This window comes from Erpetoichthys calabaricus, chromosome 1, assembly GCF_900747795.2.
Source record: "Erpetoichthys calabaricus chromosome 1, fErpCal1.3, whole genome shotgun sequence".
Classification (NCBI taxonomy): domain Eukaryota; kingdom Metazoa; phylum Chordata; class Cladistia; order Polypteriformes; family Polypteridae; genus Erpetoichthys; species Erpetoichthys calabaricus.
Genome location: NC_041394.2, coordinates 4,061,646 through 4,080,397, shown reverse-complemented (window position 1 = coordinate 4,080,397; position 18,752 = coordinate 4,061,646). Strand labels below are relative to the sequence as shown.

Below are 18,752 nucleotides of genomic sequence, written 5' to 3'. Positions count from 1 at the left end.
ACAGTCCCACGAGCACAAAACAGCAACACAAAAGCACAAAGCAAAACACACTTCTCTCAAGCGTTGTCCTCCTCCTCCCGACTCTGGCTTCCGGAGTGGTGGTTGCTGGCTTCTTTTATAGCCCACCCGGAAGTGCTTCAGGTGATAATTAACCTAATTCAGGTGGCACTTCCGGGTGTGGCTGCTTTCCAGCCCACACGGACTCATTAAGCCATGCAGTTCCCCCTGGCGGTGGCCACGGAGTCCAACAAGGCTGAGCTCCGAAGTCCCATTCCTGTGGCCCCGATGCAACCCAGGGGGGCTGCCACCAAGTGTTTCGAGGGAAGTAGTGTGTAGCCCATGGCAGTTCCAAGTGTCAAAGGGGCGTCCCAGCCAGGCATGGGCCCCAGCCATCCATCACAATATGCATAATAGAACTAACTATTTTACATTAAAGCGAGTAATTAACCATAGTAAAAAATAGTAAAACGTAATAAATTGAAAGAAAATTATATTTCATGTTGCATTAGAGGTATTCGTTGCTCTATATGTATTTGTTCTGTTTGGCTTTGAAATTAACACGCAAATACACTTTTACTGTAAAAGTTCAGTAAGAACAATTTTTTGAATTAACATTTTGTCAATGATCGCTTTGAATTTTGATTCCATGTTTGGACTTACATTGTGACAACGCAACGTATTACTGCCCATGAGTCTCTAATAAATAAACCGACTTTTTCGAATGTTTGTCCCTGTGATTTGTTAATTGTCATAGCAAAAGCTATTCTAACGGGAAACTGTAAATGTTTTAATACGAATGACATATCAAGGTCTCCTTTGGTGTCTAATGTTATCCGTGGAAGATGGACTACATTAACTTTCTTGTCGTCTGTTAAAATTTTACATGTCAGAATTGTTCGACCAATTTTGAATACAACTAATCTTGTCCTATTGCATAGCCCATCACTCAGACATAAATTACGCAATAACATTACGATACATCCTTCTTTCAACAGTAATTCAGCCGGTGTTAACGGTTGTAGATATTCTATGGGATATTGTAAGTTGATGTGTTCATCTTCCACACGATCACTACCAACTGTTTCAGCAGTCTTTTGATACGCATTTAACCAATCTGCCATGTAACCGATCAAAAATTTTCACATTAACTCGTTTGACTTTCTCGGTTCTAGGACTGCCCGTGTACTCATTTCTTCTGTTGATAACCCTTTGGCATGAAATTCTTCAATAAGATGTGGACATAATAAGTCTTCTGTTATTGGGAACTTAAAGTGAGGAAAACATAAAAATTTATAAGAGCTGAGAGAGCAGGAACTGAGTCTGACAAAAGTATTCACGCCAATGAGAGGTGAGAGGACCGCGGGCGTGGGCCGTGAACTGGAAATGGTGGAGAGGAGGGCAGGACTTGAAAAAATCTCTTGGCAAATAGTCTCATCTCAAGATTTTCTTTTATAATAGAGAGATAATAATTATAATAATAATAATTATATTGCTTTTTTATTTAAAGCACTTTCCATAGAGAGTTGGGTAGAAACTTCAACAAACCACTAAACACACCTGGATGTCGTAATGGCTATCTATCTATCTATCTATCTATCTATCTATCTATCTATCTATCTATCTATCTATCTATCTATCTATCTATCTATCTATCTATCTATCTATCTATCTATCTATCTATCTATCTATCTATCTATCTATCTATCTATCTATCTATCTATCTATCTATCTATCTAATATATAGTGCCTTTCATCTGTCTCTCTCTATATATATATTATATAATGCCTTTCATCTATCTATCTATCTATCTATCTATCTATCTATCTATCTATCTATCTATCTATCTATCTATCTATCTATCTATCTATCTATCTATCTATCTATCTATCTATCTATCTATCTATCTATCTATCTATCTATCTATCTATCTATCTATCTATCTGATATATAGTGCCTTTCATCTGTCTCTCTCTATATATATATTATATAATGCCTTTCATCTATCTATCTATCTATCTATCTATCTATCTATCTATCTATCTATCTATCTATCTATCTATCTATCTATCTATCTATCTATCTATCTATCTATCTATCTATCTATCTATCTATCATCGCATTTAATTGAATGAAGTCCAACCAACAGCATGCCTCTTATCATTTGTACAAGTAGCCCTTTGGGCAAATAATAACACGAGTACTCAGCTCTTCATCGTATAATTGGGGGTCACCACCTGCAGCTCCTTCTGGGTAGAAATTCTCTAAGGGGTGTGGCTAAGTGCCCTCACAGCAGGGAGAGAAGGAGAAGAGAATGTTAGCAACAGCCCTGCCCCCCCTCGCCCCAGTGGGCTATCACATACCTCGCTTGCGCTCATGAAGAGCTCTGTTATATAGTGCCTTTCATCTATCTATCTATCTATCTATCTATCATCAGACATTCAGAACGCCAACCACAAATATATTTAATTTCTGAAAAAAAACATTCTATATTTTATTATAAGCTACAAAATAAATGAATAAACACTGAGAAACTGGCGTGTCACATTATGTGATGACACATGCTACAAAAATGGGTGAGTGTGATATCTGACATCTGCTAAACTTTGCCAAAACATAATGAAGAGTTCCATCAAATATCTAAGTGATACTCACAGACGTGCTATCAGTAATGGCCACAGCATGCCACTGCCAAACTACATAAGGTAAAATTTCTGCTTAAATTATCAGTGGACGGTGGAATTTTAAAAATGCTGCTGGTGTCATCCCCAGATGAGAACAGATCAGGACTCGAGGTTGAAGGCTTCTTCCCCCTGCCCATCTCTTTGCATTGCAGACAAACCACAAGCCTGTCAATATAAATGTGCTGAGTGACCAGTCAGTCCCTGACCCAGGTAGAAATAACAATATACAGTGTTTAAACAGAAATAAGTAAATAATAAAACTCGAGTCTCAAAATGTTCCATCAATAAGATTGGAAAACTGACGCACACACCAAAGAGAAGATAAGACCAATATTTGCCACATTTATTCAACAATATCAAACTGTCCCTCTGTACCTTGCAACGTTTAATGTCCCTCTTTGCACTTTCCTGCTGTTGCTGGACCACAGGAGATGTCTCCGTCATTGCATAAGAGGTCCAATCTGTCGTGGTAAGCTGGAATCACGTTAATATTTGTAACGTAACCAGAAGAGAAGACGGTCCAAAAGGACAGAAAAGGATTGAATACTGAGAGATGGAAAGCACAGCAGCCAAAATCAAAACACGAGACAGGAACTAAAAACAAAAGGTTCAAAAGTCGACAGCGACAAAAGATCAGGTAAGCCAAAGAAGATTTTTTTATAGTAAAATTTTTGGGAATCCATGAACTCAGAGATGGATATGAGCAAAAGTTGGACTTTTAATTCTATCCCATTGGAAGCAACGTTTCATGACAATGGAGGACACAACCCTAAAAACACAAGAGCAGTCCTAACAATGGGAGAAAAAAATAGAGTATTCCAGGAATCAACACATATGGTGGCAAAAAGAGCCCATGAAATCGAAAAGTATACACATAATGATAAAAAATATTGGATTCCTTGGGTCAATAAACCACCAAACTAATGTATTGATATGGAAAAAGAACTTAGAAAGACACAACTGTTCATGGCTTTGATGGGTCTTGTAACCTAGGAATTGTAATTAGCTGGCATTTTCTTCGGAGGACTTCACTTGTGGGCGGCACGGTGGCGCAGTGGGTAGCGCTGCTGCCTCGCAGTTGGGAGACCTGGGGACCCGGGTTCGCTTCCCGGGTCCTCCCTGCGTGGAGTTTGCATGTTCTCCCCGTGTCTGCGTGGGTTTCCTCCGGGAGCTCCGGTTTCCTCCCACAGTCCAAAGACATGCCGGTTAGGTGGACTGGCAATTCTAAATTGGCCCTAGTGTGTGCTTGGTGTGTGGGTGTGTGTGTGTGTGTCCTGCGGTGGGTTGGCACCCTGCCCAGGATTGTTTCCTGCCTTGTGCCCTGTGTTGGCTGGGATTGGCTCCAGCAGACCCCCGTGACCCTGTGTTCGGACTCAGCGGGTTGGAAAATGGATGGATGGATGGACTTCACTTGTGGTGATCAATTTTTTCCTGTTGTTCCCAAACAGACTGAAGTTTGCTAGATTATGTTGACCTCTTTTGTGACTCGCTTTGGATAAAATCTAAATGTAAGGACACCAGGAGATGTTAGCCTGGTGTGGGAGTCTTGTGTCTTTCTCTTCAGATTCTTCTCTCTTCATTTAAAACTGAGTTGAAGGGATGTTATTTTCTTTATGGTTGTCCCTCACTGACACACAGGCTGTGCAATTGCCCCCCTTATCTCAGGAGCAGCGCTTTCTCACCTACAGCAATTTGTGCCTTTCATTTTCAGCCATAGATGTCTTTGTCCTTATCAGCAAGGCTTCATTAGGCTGCTTTATTCACTCTCCTTCTCATGTTATGCGCTCATATTAAATATTATCTTTAATATTACTTTGCCGGTGTCACAGCTATTATTGCTTCTTTGTTAAAAATGAATTTGGGTAATGTTCACAATGGGCTATTCAATAAAGGCCGAGTGATTGATCGCCACCCAGCTGGAAAACAATTGTAATGCAAAAATGTTTCATCTTGATTGGCTGGCAAGGCCAACATGTGTTCGTAAAAGGAGACATAATTCTTTTTTTTTTTTTAAACAATTCACTTTCTTAATAATCCGAGTACGAGTCATTTTCATGCTCTATACTTATAGGCATTGCTACAGTGTCCTCCATAATATTTGGAGAGGCCTTTTTTCCTTCATTTCCCCCCTCTGCTCCACAGTTTAATATTACAAATCAAACAATTCAGACTTGTGATTAAAGTGCACATTGCAAACTTTCATTTGAGGGGATTTGCAGACATTTTGGTCATACTTTTTCTACATGACCCCCCCCCATAATGTTTGAGACAATTAGCATCCCAGGTGTTTGTGATTCCTTGGCTGTCTTTCATCACTAAATACGATACCTCAACTTGCTTCTACCCTTTGGAGTCTGTAGCTGCCATTGTTCAACATGAGGACAAGAACTGTGCCAATGAAAGTCAAAGAAGCCATTATGAGGCTGAAAAATAAGAATAACCCCATTGGAGACGATGAGAAAACCTTAGGATGACCCAAATCAACTGCCTGGAATATCATGAAGAAGAAAGAACACAGTGGGGGGCTCAATAATCACAAAGGGACTGGTAGGCCAAGGAAGACCTCCACTGCTGAGAACAGAAGAATCCTCACTATGGTCAAGATAAAGCCCCAAACGCCTGTCCGACAGATCAGAAACTGACTTCAGGGGGCAGATATAGACGTGTCAGAGAGGATTATCAGCAGAAGACTTCATGAACAGAAATACAGAGGACACCCTGCAAGATGAACACCACAGATTATACAACTTGTGAAGAAGGACTTAAAACAGCCAGCAGAATCCTGGAAAAAGGATTTGTGCACAGATGAGACAAACGTATATCTTAAAGAGACAATAAATGGTCTTTTTTAGGACCATTAAACAGGTTATGTCGGTCTGCTGCTCTTTTAACCCTTAAACTGCCACATACTTGGTGGTTAATGCACCCCCGGATGTGAAATACTTTTTTGCTGTACTTTTTAAGGAAACATCACAATTCAGTAAGAAAAAGTGAAATTTTAATGGAACACATTTTTTTTCATGCAAAGAGCATCACAATTACTGCAGCACTGATCATTTTACACACTGCCAATGAACTGTAAAACTATTAAAAAAACTACTGCAACAATCTCTTATTATATGTACAAGGTGCAACTGACGCCATTGATGAAATTCAGTAAATCACCGAGCCAACTGCGCTTGAACTCGCTGCACGCAAGTACACAGAGGCCAACGCTGCAACTGCCATACTAGTCTAGTGCAGCGGCTAAATCCCTGGGACAGTGATGCTGATTTGTTAGGGCGCGCCATTGGTCATGAACTGGCTGCTTAATGAATGCACGGCACTGACTGATCAGCTCCGGCGTGCTGGCAAATTGCACTGGGAAGCGACTATAGCCGGTTGTGGTGTTCAATGAATTCACGTTGTTGAATATACTCGGCTCTGGCGTGCTAGCAAATTGCATTGGAAACTGACTATAGCTGGTTGTGGAGGTTTAAGGGTTAAAGCCCCTGACAGGCTTACTTGTCTCTTCTGTCAGAGGCTGAATTGCTACTCAAAATTCAAAGTTATCAAACAAAATGAAAGTGGCAAAGCAGTGAATTTTCGGTTGCACGACTTTGACTGTTTCCATTCTACCATAAGAACAATTCTGTAAAACAAGGAGGTTTACTTAAATATGCACAATATTATTGCATCTTATGCTGTCAATAGCGGCACGGTGGTGCAGTGGGTAGTGCTGCTGCCTCACAGTTGGGAGATCTGGGGACCTGGGTTCGCTTCCCGGGTCCTCCCTGCGTGGTGTTTGCATGTTCTCCCCGTGTCTGTGTGGGTTTCCTCCCACAGTCCAAAGACATGCAGGTTAGGTGGATTGGCGATTCTAAATTGGCCCTAGTGTGTGCTTGGTGTGTAGGTGTGTTTGTGTGTGTCCTGTGGTGGGTTGGCACCCTGCCCGGGATTGGTTCCTGCCTTGTGCCCTGTGTTGGCTGGGATTGGCTCCAGCAGACCCCTGTGTTCGGATTCAGCGGGTTGGAAAATGGATGGATGGATGCTGTCAATATATTTGAACCCTATAATATATAGGAGACCCCTAGAATTATCAAGATATGCCTGTGTTGACTGTGTTTCCCTGTACATAAGTTGATGGATACTTGTAATAAGACTTAAAAAACAAATTCTTCTACATCCATTATTAAGACTTTTCCCTTTTTATTCAAAGCAAACACAGCAGCTCCACAATAATTCATGCTTTGGTTGCTCCAATAAAAAATGCAAAAGTGCAAATCTCCATCCTTCTATTCATTATCTAACTAATCAACTTAGATTTATGGCACCAGGCAGGAAGCAATGCTGAATGGGAAGGCATTCCATTATGTAACACACTCATACACACAGGGTGAAGATCTGGGACAATTCTGAGTTCCGAATTAACCAAACATAAACATCTTCAGGATGTGGTGACCAAAATACCTGGAGATAAGCTTGACCAGACATGGGTAGAATGTGAAAACTCATTAGAAACAGCGAGCAGACATAGCAGTTAAACCTAGAACTTTGGAGCTGTATTGCAACTGCACTGTGCCCGTGTGCCACCACATGCACAAAACACAGGCTAAAAGAACAGGCAGCTAGGCTACAAGACAACAGAATTAATATATATCCCTTATCACTCACTCACTCCCTTATCACCACAATGTGTCAGAAGATACAGTGCGCATCCTGACCAAGTGGGGCATCAGAATAGCACACAAACCCACGAACGATCTGTGCATGGTCCTGTTTAATGCTAAAAACAAGAAATCGACAGCAGAAACACGAAACGCAGTTTATAGTATCCCATGCAATTCTTGCTCAGCGGTATACATAGGACAAACGTCAAAAAGAATCTCAACACGTGTGCAGGAACATCGCAACGCCATCAGAAGAAAGGACGCACTATCTTTGATCTATGCACATACTAAATCGACAGGATACACATTCAACTGGGACAATGTAAAAGTAAAATTTAAGGCCAGTACTAAAAGTGCCAGAGAGTTGGCCAAGTCTTGGCTATCAGATGAAAACGCCATCAACAGACACTTGGACATAAATCCAGCATATGCTAACTTAAGAAGAACATGTACATAATAAATAAACTATACAAACCCCCCCCCCTGAGTATACGGACTTAGTCACCTCCCCCCCCCCCCCCCCCCCACACCACACTTAATGTGTTGCTATATATTGCCTTTGATTCTTGTAAGTCTAAGCATTATCCTCTGATGAAGACCCCTGATAGGGGTTGAAAGCTCAGGAATAAAAAACTACTTTATGATACGTGATTAATTTTTTCTCCCTTCGTGGATCTCCAGCTGCAAATATATATATATATATATATTTATATATACATATATATATATATATATACTGTGTATACAGTAAGAATCACTCAAAAGAGAGACTGAATATTTTGTTGTAACTCCCGTTAGGATGACGCAATCTGAACCAAAATAATACGTTCTATACCTAGACGCATGTGTAATCGAACATTCGATGTTGGAAGTGGTTTCCGTTTTCTGCCAAACACATTTCGACACGGCGCTCCATATTCCTGAACATATCGGCAAGCGTCTCTTGATAGCAGCAAGAAAATTTTCCTTCAGATTTTCCACAGTTCAAGGCTTGTTCCGATAGACTTTTCCTTTGGGGCATGCTCAATGTGTGACACATTGCTCCTTCTTTCTGGAAGTAGCCTTACGTTAACTTACGATCATCCAGTTGATGCTGACCTCGCTTAAATGAATTGGTGACCCAATAGGTTCACACCATGATGACACACTGCTCAATACTGTACACCACCATGCTGATGAGAAGTCGAGTGACCGAGTGAAGAGGTATGGGTGGTATGCACCCAGAAGTTGCAAACGGAGGTTAAACATTGCAATGGCTGTCCGGCGCCTTCCTCATGCAGGGGCATCCTGGCTTGTTCGAAGCTCCATATGCTGAGGAGCACATTGCACATTGTTTTGTTCAGATTGCTTCATTCTAGCAAGAGTTATCACAGAATATTCAGGGCATCTTTTGAGTGAATCTTCCTATATATATATATATATATACTGTATATATATATAGTAAGAGACTGCCGGCAGTTCAGCCCAGAAAATGGAAAGATGGGGAAGGCAGCTACTTTTGGACTCACACAAGATGCTGGATAGCAGCTCCCCTGGAGTGTACCATTGCCTCAGATTCCCACAGGGAATCCTGGAAATTGGAGTTCAGTATCTCAACCTTGTTGGGTGCTGCCAGGGGATGCTGTGGAAGGACCTGAGGAGTCATGCTTCCCTTATAGCTTGATCAGAAACTTGAATTCTTCATCTGACTCAGGAGTGCTGGCAGGTCACGTGGGAGGAAGAACAGAAGCACTTCCAGTTCGAATTATATATAAAGGACTGTGGAACACCCAGAAGGCGAGCCAGAGTCAGGTGGAGGTGGACGAAGCTTCCTGGGAAATATGGAGGAGTGTGGCGGGATGCCCCTTTGTCACTAGATTCCGGGGGATCAGCCATGGGAGCCACACTACGTCCCTCGGAACCTTTGTTGGCAGCCCCCCTGGGTTGCGTCGGGGCCACTTTTGTGGAACACCAGAGCTCATCTTGTTTGGGCTTAATGAGCCTGTCTGGGCGGGAGCACAGCCACACCCGGAAGTGCAGCCAGAAGTAGGTCAACAAGCACTTGCAGCACTTCCGGGTGGGCTATAAGAGGAGCCTGCAGCCACTACTTTGGGCGCCAGAGTTGGGAGGAGGAGGACGAAGCTGCCCTGGGAGGAGTTGAAGACAAAGAGTGTGGTTTGGGGTGATTTTTCTTTGTGTGTGTTTTGAGAACTGTGTTGTGCCTGTGGGGTTCATGGGGAAGACGTGCCCCACAGGTGAAGAAAAAATGTTTCAACTCCGAGGTTTGATCTCAGGATTCACAATCCTTTCTGTAAAGAAGTCCTAAGAAATTAACTTGGAATCCTAAAGCCGTGAAATAGCAGTGCTAACCACTCTGTCTCCATACTGCCTTATAACTGGAATTTCAAGTGCAATTTAGATGAGTGCTAGTGTGGGGACACAATATAGAATAAGATTGCAATATCCTATTATTATTTTAATTTATTATTACAAAAGCTCGTTACAATAAAGAGTTTGCAGAGAGCTTGAAAGTATGACACATGCAGCCTCTGTAGTACCAATTAATTGAACAAATAATGGCAGATAATTCTCAAACCTGTTTAATCCAATTGAGAAATGCACTAATAGCAATAATAATAAAAATTGGAATATAAATTAAAAGTTGTTTAAGTTTGCAGATAATGCCAAGCCAGATGGATTGGCAGATAACTATGAATCTGTTGAATTATTACAGAGGGACTTGGACAGCATACAGGCATTTGTGGCAGTTGTAATTTAATGTGAGGAAATGCAACGTATTACATGTAGAAAGTACAAATGTGAAACTTGAATACACAATGGGTGCTCTGAAAATTGAAAGTACAGCTTATGACAGGGGTGGGCAAAGTCATTCCTGGAGGGCCGCAGTGGCTGCAGGTTTTTGTTCTAACCCAATTGCTTAATAAGAAGCACGTATTGCTCTAGAAACACTTCTGCTTCATTTTAGTTGTCTCCCTCGTTAAGATTTTGAACCCTTATTGCTTATTTAAGTCTTAAACAGCTGCATTCTTGGTTTTTAATTGCTCCTTATTAGCAATAAGATGCAAATGACAAAAGAAACCAGCAGTTATCCATTTTGCTTCTTACCCTTTACACCTGTGTGTATTTATTTGCACTATTTGGTTTAATTAAATACTTGGAAGGAAAGAGAAGAGAAAAAAGTGAAGGATTGAGAATTACCTGTCCGTTTTACACTTCAGAGTATTTGGATGATATCCTTAGAATGGAAAAAAAATCTAGGATATGAGAATGACTTGACATAGCAGAGTTAAAGCACTAACAAGCCATGAAATGTAATTATTGGCAAGGATTGTTTTCTAATTAAGAAACTGGATTGGAACTAAAACCCGCGGCCACTGCGGCCCTCCAGGAATTACTTTGCCCACCCCTGGCTTATGAGAAGGATTTAGGAGTCATAGTGGACTCTAAGCTATCAACTGCCAGCCAGTGTTCAGAAAACATTAAGAAGGCTAACAGAATGTCCAGTTATATAGCGCCCTGATGTGAGGAGTACAAGTCCAGAGAGATTATGTTGAAGCTTCATAACACACCGGTGAGGCCTCATCAGGAGTCCTGTGTGCAGTTTTGGTCTCCTGGCTACAAAAAGGACATAGCAGAACTAGAAAAGGTCCAGAGAAGAGCGACTAGGCTGATTCCAGGGCTACAGGGGATGAGTTATGAGAAAAAATTAAAAGAGCTGAGCCTTTTACAGTTTAAGCAAAAGAAGGTGAAGAGAAGTCATGACTGAAGTGTTTAAAATTATAAAAGGAATAAGTCCAGTGGATCGAGACAGTGACTTTAAAATGAGTTCATCAAGAACACGGAGACACAGTCGGAAACTTGTTAAGGGTGAATTTCACACAAACATTGGGAAGTTTTTCTTTACACAGAGAACCACAGACACTTGGAATAAGTGACCAAGTAGTGTGGTAGACAGCAGAACTTTAGGGGCCTTCAAAACTCAACTTGGTGTTATTTTAGAATAACTAAGCGGATAGGACTGGCGAGCTTTGTTGGGCTGACTGGCCTGTCCTTGTCTAGATTGTTCTAATGTTCTAAACATAATGAGTTCAGATATGACTTGGACTGTTTACAAGACATTCAACAGGCTGTATAACACATAGACTGCATGGTCTGCTCATCTAACATCACTGCCTGACCTCACAAATGCTCTTCAGGCTGAATGGGTACAAATTCCCACTGATGTACTTCACACTCCAAGATGAGTTGAGGCTGTTATCACCACAAAGGGGGAGCCAATGCCATATTCATGCCCTTGTCCAAAAAACTTGTATTGGCATGATAGTCAGGTGTCCACAAACTTTAGTCGACAGAGTGTATATGTTATACGCTATATATATATATATATATATATATATATAGTGTATATATATATACACTAGAATGTATATGTTATACACTACTTATATGGAATATAAGTAACAAGCTGGTTAAGTTTGCAGATGATACCAAGATAGGTGGATTAGCAGATAATTTGGAATCCGTTATATCATTACAGAAGGACTTGGATGGCATACAGACTTGGGCAGATTTGTGGCAGATGAAATTTAATGTCAGTAAATGTAAAGTATTACACATTGGAAGTAACAATGTTAGGTTTGAATACACAATGGGCAGTCGGAAAATCGAGAGTACACCTTATGAGAAGGATTTAGGAGTCATAGTGGACTCTAAGCTATTGACTGCCAGACAGTGTTCAGAAGCCATTAAGAAGGCTAACAGAATGTTAGGATATATAGCACGATGTGTGGAGTACAAGTCACAGGAGGTTCTGCTCAACCTTTACAACACACTGGTGAGGCCTCATCTGGAGTGTTGTGTGCAGTTTTGGTCTCCAGGCTACAAAAAGGACATAGCACGCTAGAAAAGGTCCAGAGAAGAGCAACTAGGCTGATTCCAGGGCTACAGGGGTTGAGTTATGAGGAAAGATTAAAAGAGCTGAGCCTTTACAGTTGAAACAAAAGAAGATTAAGAGGTGACATGATTGAAGTGTTTAAAATTATGAAGGGAATTAGTGCAGTGGATCGAGACTTATTTTAAAATGAGTTCATCAAGAACATGGGGACACAGTTGGAAATTTGTTAAGGGTAAATTTCGCACAAACATTAGGAAGTTTTTCTTTACACAAAGAACGATAGAACCTTGGAATAAGCTACCAAGTAGTGTGGTAAACAGTAAGACGTTAGGGTCTTTCAAAACTCGACTTGATGTTTTCTTGGAAGAAATAAGTGGATAGGACTGGTGAGCTTTGTTGGGCTGAATGGCCTGTTCTCTTCTAGAGTGTTCTAATGTTCTAATGCTCTAATGTTATGAATATCTGTGAAGGAACGTGTGTTTAAAAGCCACTAAAAGAGCACAGGCAAACCCATATTTATAGGATGGGCAATAAGTTAAAAAATGCAGGAGGAAGAATGTAAAGCAATACACCTGGACAAGAGCGGAAAGCAGAAAAATGGTCAAAGACAGAAGCAGTTTTCGGTACCTAACAACTAACTTTGGTACTATTAATGCCAGTAAGATCTTTACTTTTATTCCAAATCAATCCAACATTCAGATGCTGCCAACAAGGGGTTGAGTCACCAAAAGTATGAGGTAAAGAGGCAGTTGCAGGGGAACCCTAAAAAAAAGAAATTTGCAGGAATCTTCTGATCCACAGTTGGGTTTATCAGTGGTGGGCAGGGGAATAAATACAAGGCCCTAGTGAAGGACTTTCTTGAATGGTACACATTGAACCATCTGCACCTCAACATCAGTAAGACAAAGGTGTTAATCGTAAACCTCAGGAGGGTCAAGCCCACTCTCCCCCCAATTCTCACTGATGGTGAATGATGAAGATGTGGAGGTGGCGAGGACATACAAATACCTCATTCTACATCTGAACAAACCAGCTTGACTGGAGTTCCAACACAGAGGCCATCTGTACACAAGAATGGTCAGAGTCACGTCTATTCCTGAGAGGATTGCGGTCATTTGGTTTATGCATAGATTTTCGTACAAATGGCATTGGTGCTGATGATGCCAGAAGACTAAATAAACTGATAAACAAGGCTGGGTCGATTTTGGGAGTCAGGATGGAAGTGGTAGAAAAGATGGTCACTCAAGAAGCTGCTTACTATCCTGGACTACGACTCTCACCCCCTATTTAACTCTTTGAAGGCTGAATATTTTTTCCAAAAAACTCAGTTTTCTGAAAATCACAAAAAGCAATGGCTTCACACAGAAATCAACATAAAACGTCTGTTGCTGTGGCTGCTGTCGATTCCTGTTCAGTGTCTCTGGCAGCAGCGGCTGCGCGGGGTTGGCTCAATGGCCAGCAGGAATACGTGGCGGGCCGGCTGCCTGGCTCTCTTCACATAGCGGGTCGACAGTAGTGGCAGTTGCAGTGCAACACAATCTGGTGTGTGCCTCTTGTCATCATAAGTGGTGGTCCTCCCAGGCAAACGTTGCTCTACTCTACTCGAACATGTTGACAAGCCAGAGTCCGATTCAGCGAAAATAGGCAAAATGTCATCCACGAAATATCCTAAGTATTTTGCTTTGTGCATTCTCTTTGTTCTCTTGCCAGGTGTCGATGCCATTTTAGAGGATGTTTGCTCATGCACACATAGGGAGTCGAGGTCAAATCGATGAATCTGAAATTGTCCTTCTGGCAAAGTGAGTCGATTTTACCTAACCCCCCTGGTCAAGGAGGTATTGTTTCCTGTTTTGCTGAATGGTACTGAGCTGGTCAGGTGGACATTTTAACAGATAATAGCACTTAGTGCCATATACTGTGCCAATTGTGTAACTGATAAGTATGTACAATTCTAATCCCATAACAATTAGTAACTGCTGTGGAATACCGGGGCCGTACAGCTCCCCAAACCCGGACACAAACAGGCACAGTGACACACAAGTGCAAAACCAACACAATTTATTTCTTTTTTTCTCTTGTGGGATACGTCTTCCCCCTTCCCCATGAGTTTAACACACTCCCAGCAAAACTGCTCAATCCCTTCTCTCTCCTTTCTTGGTAACACTTTACAGTGTGTCCATAATTACACTGTAACTACAATGTAATTACCTGTATAAATACAGTGTAACTACGAGTTATTACTCCGTACTTACTGTGTAATACAAAGTAACACTATGGTTAATTACTCAGTTGTCATTGTTATTCCATAGTTTACTATATATAATTACAATGTAACAATTTATCACTGATCCAAAAACAAGTGTACTTACATAGTTACATTGTATCTATACTTTCAAAATGTAATAAAAACATCAGGGCATGTAACTACAACTATGTGAGAGATGTTCCAAGGTCTGGGCAAATATAATGGAGAATTGCAGTGATAACTGCATAGGTTTTCGATGATATTTCAACATCTTTTTTAAATGGTGAAAACACCTTTGCAAAATGGTTAACGCTTTTGCCTCACAGATCCATTATCCTGAGATGGAATTCTGTCTGTAGATATGTGTGTAAAATTTGTACGTTCTACCCATGTCTCCCTATGTCTTCTTCATGGGTTTTACTGCCACACCTCAGGGACATGTAGGCTGGGTTGCTTGGCCATATGTGTGAGAGCGTAAGTGCTGGTATGTTTGTCAGTGGGCTTTGCAATGGGATGGTCCCCCATCCTGGGCTGTTTCCTGCCTTGTGCCCAGTGATGCTTGGAATGGCTCTGCGACCCTGTGTACCTTGATTGAATGATGCATGTTTGGCAGTATTATGTTAGGGATGGGTATAATAATAGCGCATATGGCCACGTAACCCAACCTACATGTCCCTGGGATGTGGCAGTAAAACCCATGAAGAAGACATAGGGAGACATGGGTAGAATGTACAAATTTTACACACATATCTCAAGGCAGAATTCCATCTCAGGATAATGGATCCATGAGGCAAAAGTGTTAACCATTTTGCAAAGGTGTTTTCACCATTTAAAAAAGATCTTGAAATATCATCAAAAACCTATGCAGTTAGGTGATGTCGAGTATTCATCACGGGCACAGTTGAATGAACACGTTGAGATAATGAGCAGTGCTCATTCATCACCAACCAATCAGTGGCTCTGGACGGAATCCATGTGGGTGTCTAGCACTTGATGGGATCGAATATCCAAAGTGACAAAACAACTACCCAAATGTAAACATGGAATATACGGATATTACATCAATGTGGAAAACTTGCAAAAATGTTACGGGAAATAGAAAATTACTAGATGGACATATGGGCATTAACAAACTTCATTGAAAAGGCGGGGAAAGGATCATCAGCGTGAGGAAGACAATTTTAATGATCTGCAGTATCTACATGGCAAAAAGGGAAAAAATTGAAATAAACATTAACATCATCACCTCCTTTACCTCCACAGCTCTGATAAGACACCCAGTAAAGGCCAGGGCCAGGTTCTGTAAAGCTGAACATCCCTGGATGGAGTTGTCTCAGCTTTGCTTGAGCCAGACTGGTAAATGGACCTCTTCAAGGTCAGACTCACTCAATTGAGCAGCATTTCCAAAGCAAGATAAGCCTCATTGTGTGTTTGGTTTTGTTTGAGTTTATTTGTTGAAGTTAAATGGGTTGACCCAACCACACTATCTATCTATCTATCTATCTATCTATCTATCTATCTATCTATCTATCTATCTATCTATCTATCTATCTATCTATCTATCTATCTATCTATCTATCTATCTATCTATCTATCTATCTATCTATCTATCTATCTATCTATCTATCTATCTATCTATCTATCTACAGGGTGGTACAGATCTAATTATGCAACTTTTAATGCAATGCAGGAAAGCACCCGCTGTTTAACTGACAACCATCTTCCCGCCATTTTGGAATGCATGGCAGGTGCTGCCATCTATCTGCAACAAAAATATTTTTTTGTGAATTCTCTATGTAATAAACGTAATTAGTTATAGCATAATGAAAATTGCATAATTAGATCTGGATCTATCTATCTATCTATCTATCTATCTATCTATCTATCTATCTATCTATCTATCTATCTATCTATCTATCTATCTATCTATCTATCTATCTATCTATCTATCTATCTATCTATCTATCTATCTATCTATCTATCTATCTATCTATCTATCTATCTATCTATCTATCCTTTCAAGAATAGCAAATTACCAAAAGGTGTGATTTAAAGAGCAAAGAATCCACTTGGCACTGGACACTACAACACTGACAGGGTCACCCTGCCATCTTATATAGACAGACTATGAAGAAGTAATTATGTCACCGACTTCCTTATCACATGGCTTGTAGCAGCTGCAATTGCTACACACAACATCACTGTGGTCTTCAGAAGAGATACAACTTGATGCAATAGCTGTAAATTTTACTCTAAAATGGAGACTTGGAGTCTTCACAATCATTACGATAACATAAATAACCAATAGAGTAAAAAGGTATAAAAATTCTAAATAACACAAGCTAACTCCTCATAAGCCACAACGCAGAATAATTACAGTATAAAAACAAGGCTTGAGCAGAGCACTGTCTGAGGGCTTCCAGTTCATATTTTCTGCCCCCACACATCACATGATTGGAGTCTAATAAGCGTAGCATAGCAACAGATGCAGATGGGAGGGGCAAGGGCCTTAGGTGAACATTGGGGCGGAGCCTCAGGGCATTCATAACAGAATCAACGCAGAAAGAACTTCTCAGCACAGGAGAACAGCCGGGTACCTTGGGAGATTGCGCCTTATTTACTTTATTCTGCGAGGCAAGGCGCGTGCGCTCTACTAGAGCAAGTCCAAGCATTACTAATAGAGAACAGGAAGCAAAGGTCTAATTGCAATTAGTACTGTGTTTATTAAATTGAGCTCCGGGTCTCCCAAATCACTGATTAAAATAATGGAGATGTGTGAGCTGAGATATATTGGTTTGCAAAATTAATGACACCACTCAACTGCCAGCTCATCTCCTCCTTCTGAAGGAAACAGATGAAGCAATTAGAGATTGATCCCATTCCTCATGTTAAGAGAGAAATTAGCTTCTGTTTATTTATTCTGCTCTGTAATGGCAAAGGTTGAGGCCTTGACAGCGTTTGTGTTTGAGAAGAGGTCGTGGTGAGGGCATCTCATTCACGGCTAAAAGTAACAAGTCAGCTAATCGGTACGCGTTGTCTAGGACACAGAAATGTACATTTTAATGAAAAATTCAAAAAGGCCTAAAATGTTAAAGGCACAGAATGCTTCTTGTAATGGTGGGCAGACTTCTGTGATTATTATATGGAGTCCAATGATGACCAATAGAATGGGGCAAAGTGTGGACGAGGCCTCCTCGTGTCCCAGACAACACTTGCTTGGTCAGTTTCTTGTCTGCTGTCATATTTTGCACAGTTCATATGAAATTAATATCAATATCAAAATAATAGGCATACACAGGGAAACGTTTTCAAAGATAACACCAGAAATGTATTTAATAACAGCAATAGTCCAAAATCGCACAAGGAATGCCTTAATGGGCTTTAACAGACCCTGTTTTTTGACAGTCCCCCTCAGCTGCCAAAAAACTAAAATTTAAATAGTGAAAAAGTAAGAAATGTAGAGAAAACAACAAAATCATCTTGGCCTGTAGCCAACAATCACTTTTCCAACCACATATACATTGTGGACCACCAGCTTATATGCAATATCACAATGCCATAAACCTTTAATTGTTGTAATCTGATAGATCAGGGGGTCTTAAACGTTTAAATCTGAGGACCCAAATAAGAAAATCAGTGCCATACTGGACTGTAACACATGCGAGTTGGAGGACCTCCTTGCAGGCTCAGTTAAGGCAGGTAATAACCCAAGACGGGGACGAGAGGGGGTGCTACCGCTAACATTGTCATCTCCTTCTTTCCCCATAGTGCCAAGGAGCCACCCAGTAAAGACATTAGATCCTGCCTCTTTTGGTCCAGCTGCCATAAAACCCTGGGTGTCCAAGAAGGAGTAAGAACAAGCCGCCGGACAGAGTTCCACTGGAGTGACTGAAACCACATTACTCTTCATTTTTACTGAACCCATGTCCCTGTCACTGCACTGGGATTCACACAAAGACCACAGGTAAGCACTCCCTGCCAGCCTCAGCAACACCTCTTCCAGTAGCAACCCAAGCTTTTCTTAGATGGTATCTCATCCAAGTACTGACTGGCCCCAAACATGCTCAGCTTCATGTGGATGACCTGATGTGAAGCACAGTCCATTTTTGTTATCACATACTTAAATTATCCTAATGTATCATTTGTTACATTGAGTTGAAGCATAAGTTTCTGCTTCAACTCAATGGTTTGATCGCAGGCTCCAAATTCCTTTCAGTAAAGAAGTGCTAAGAAATGAACTTAGAACCATAGAGCCGTGAAGTAGCACTGGGTCCCCATTCAG

At 41.0% G+C, this 18,752-nt stretch overlaps 1 protein-coding gene across 3 annotated transcripts in view; it reads right to left on the bottom strand.

Annotated features, from left to right (window-relative positions):
- Nucleotides 1–18,752, bottom strand: part of lrfn1 (leucine rich repeat and fibronectin type III domain containing 1) — a 633,909-nt gene that overhangs the window by 108,799 nt on the left and 506,358 nt on the right. The window lies entirely within an intron of this gene.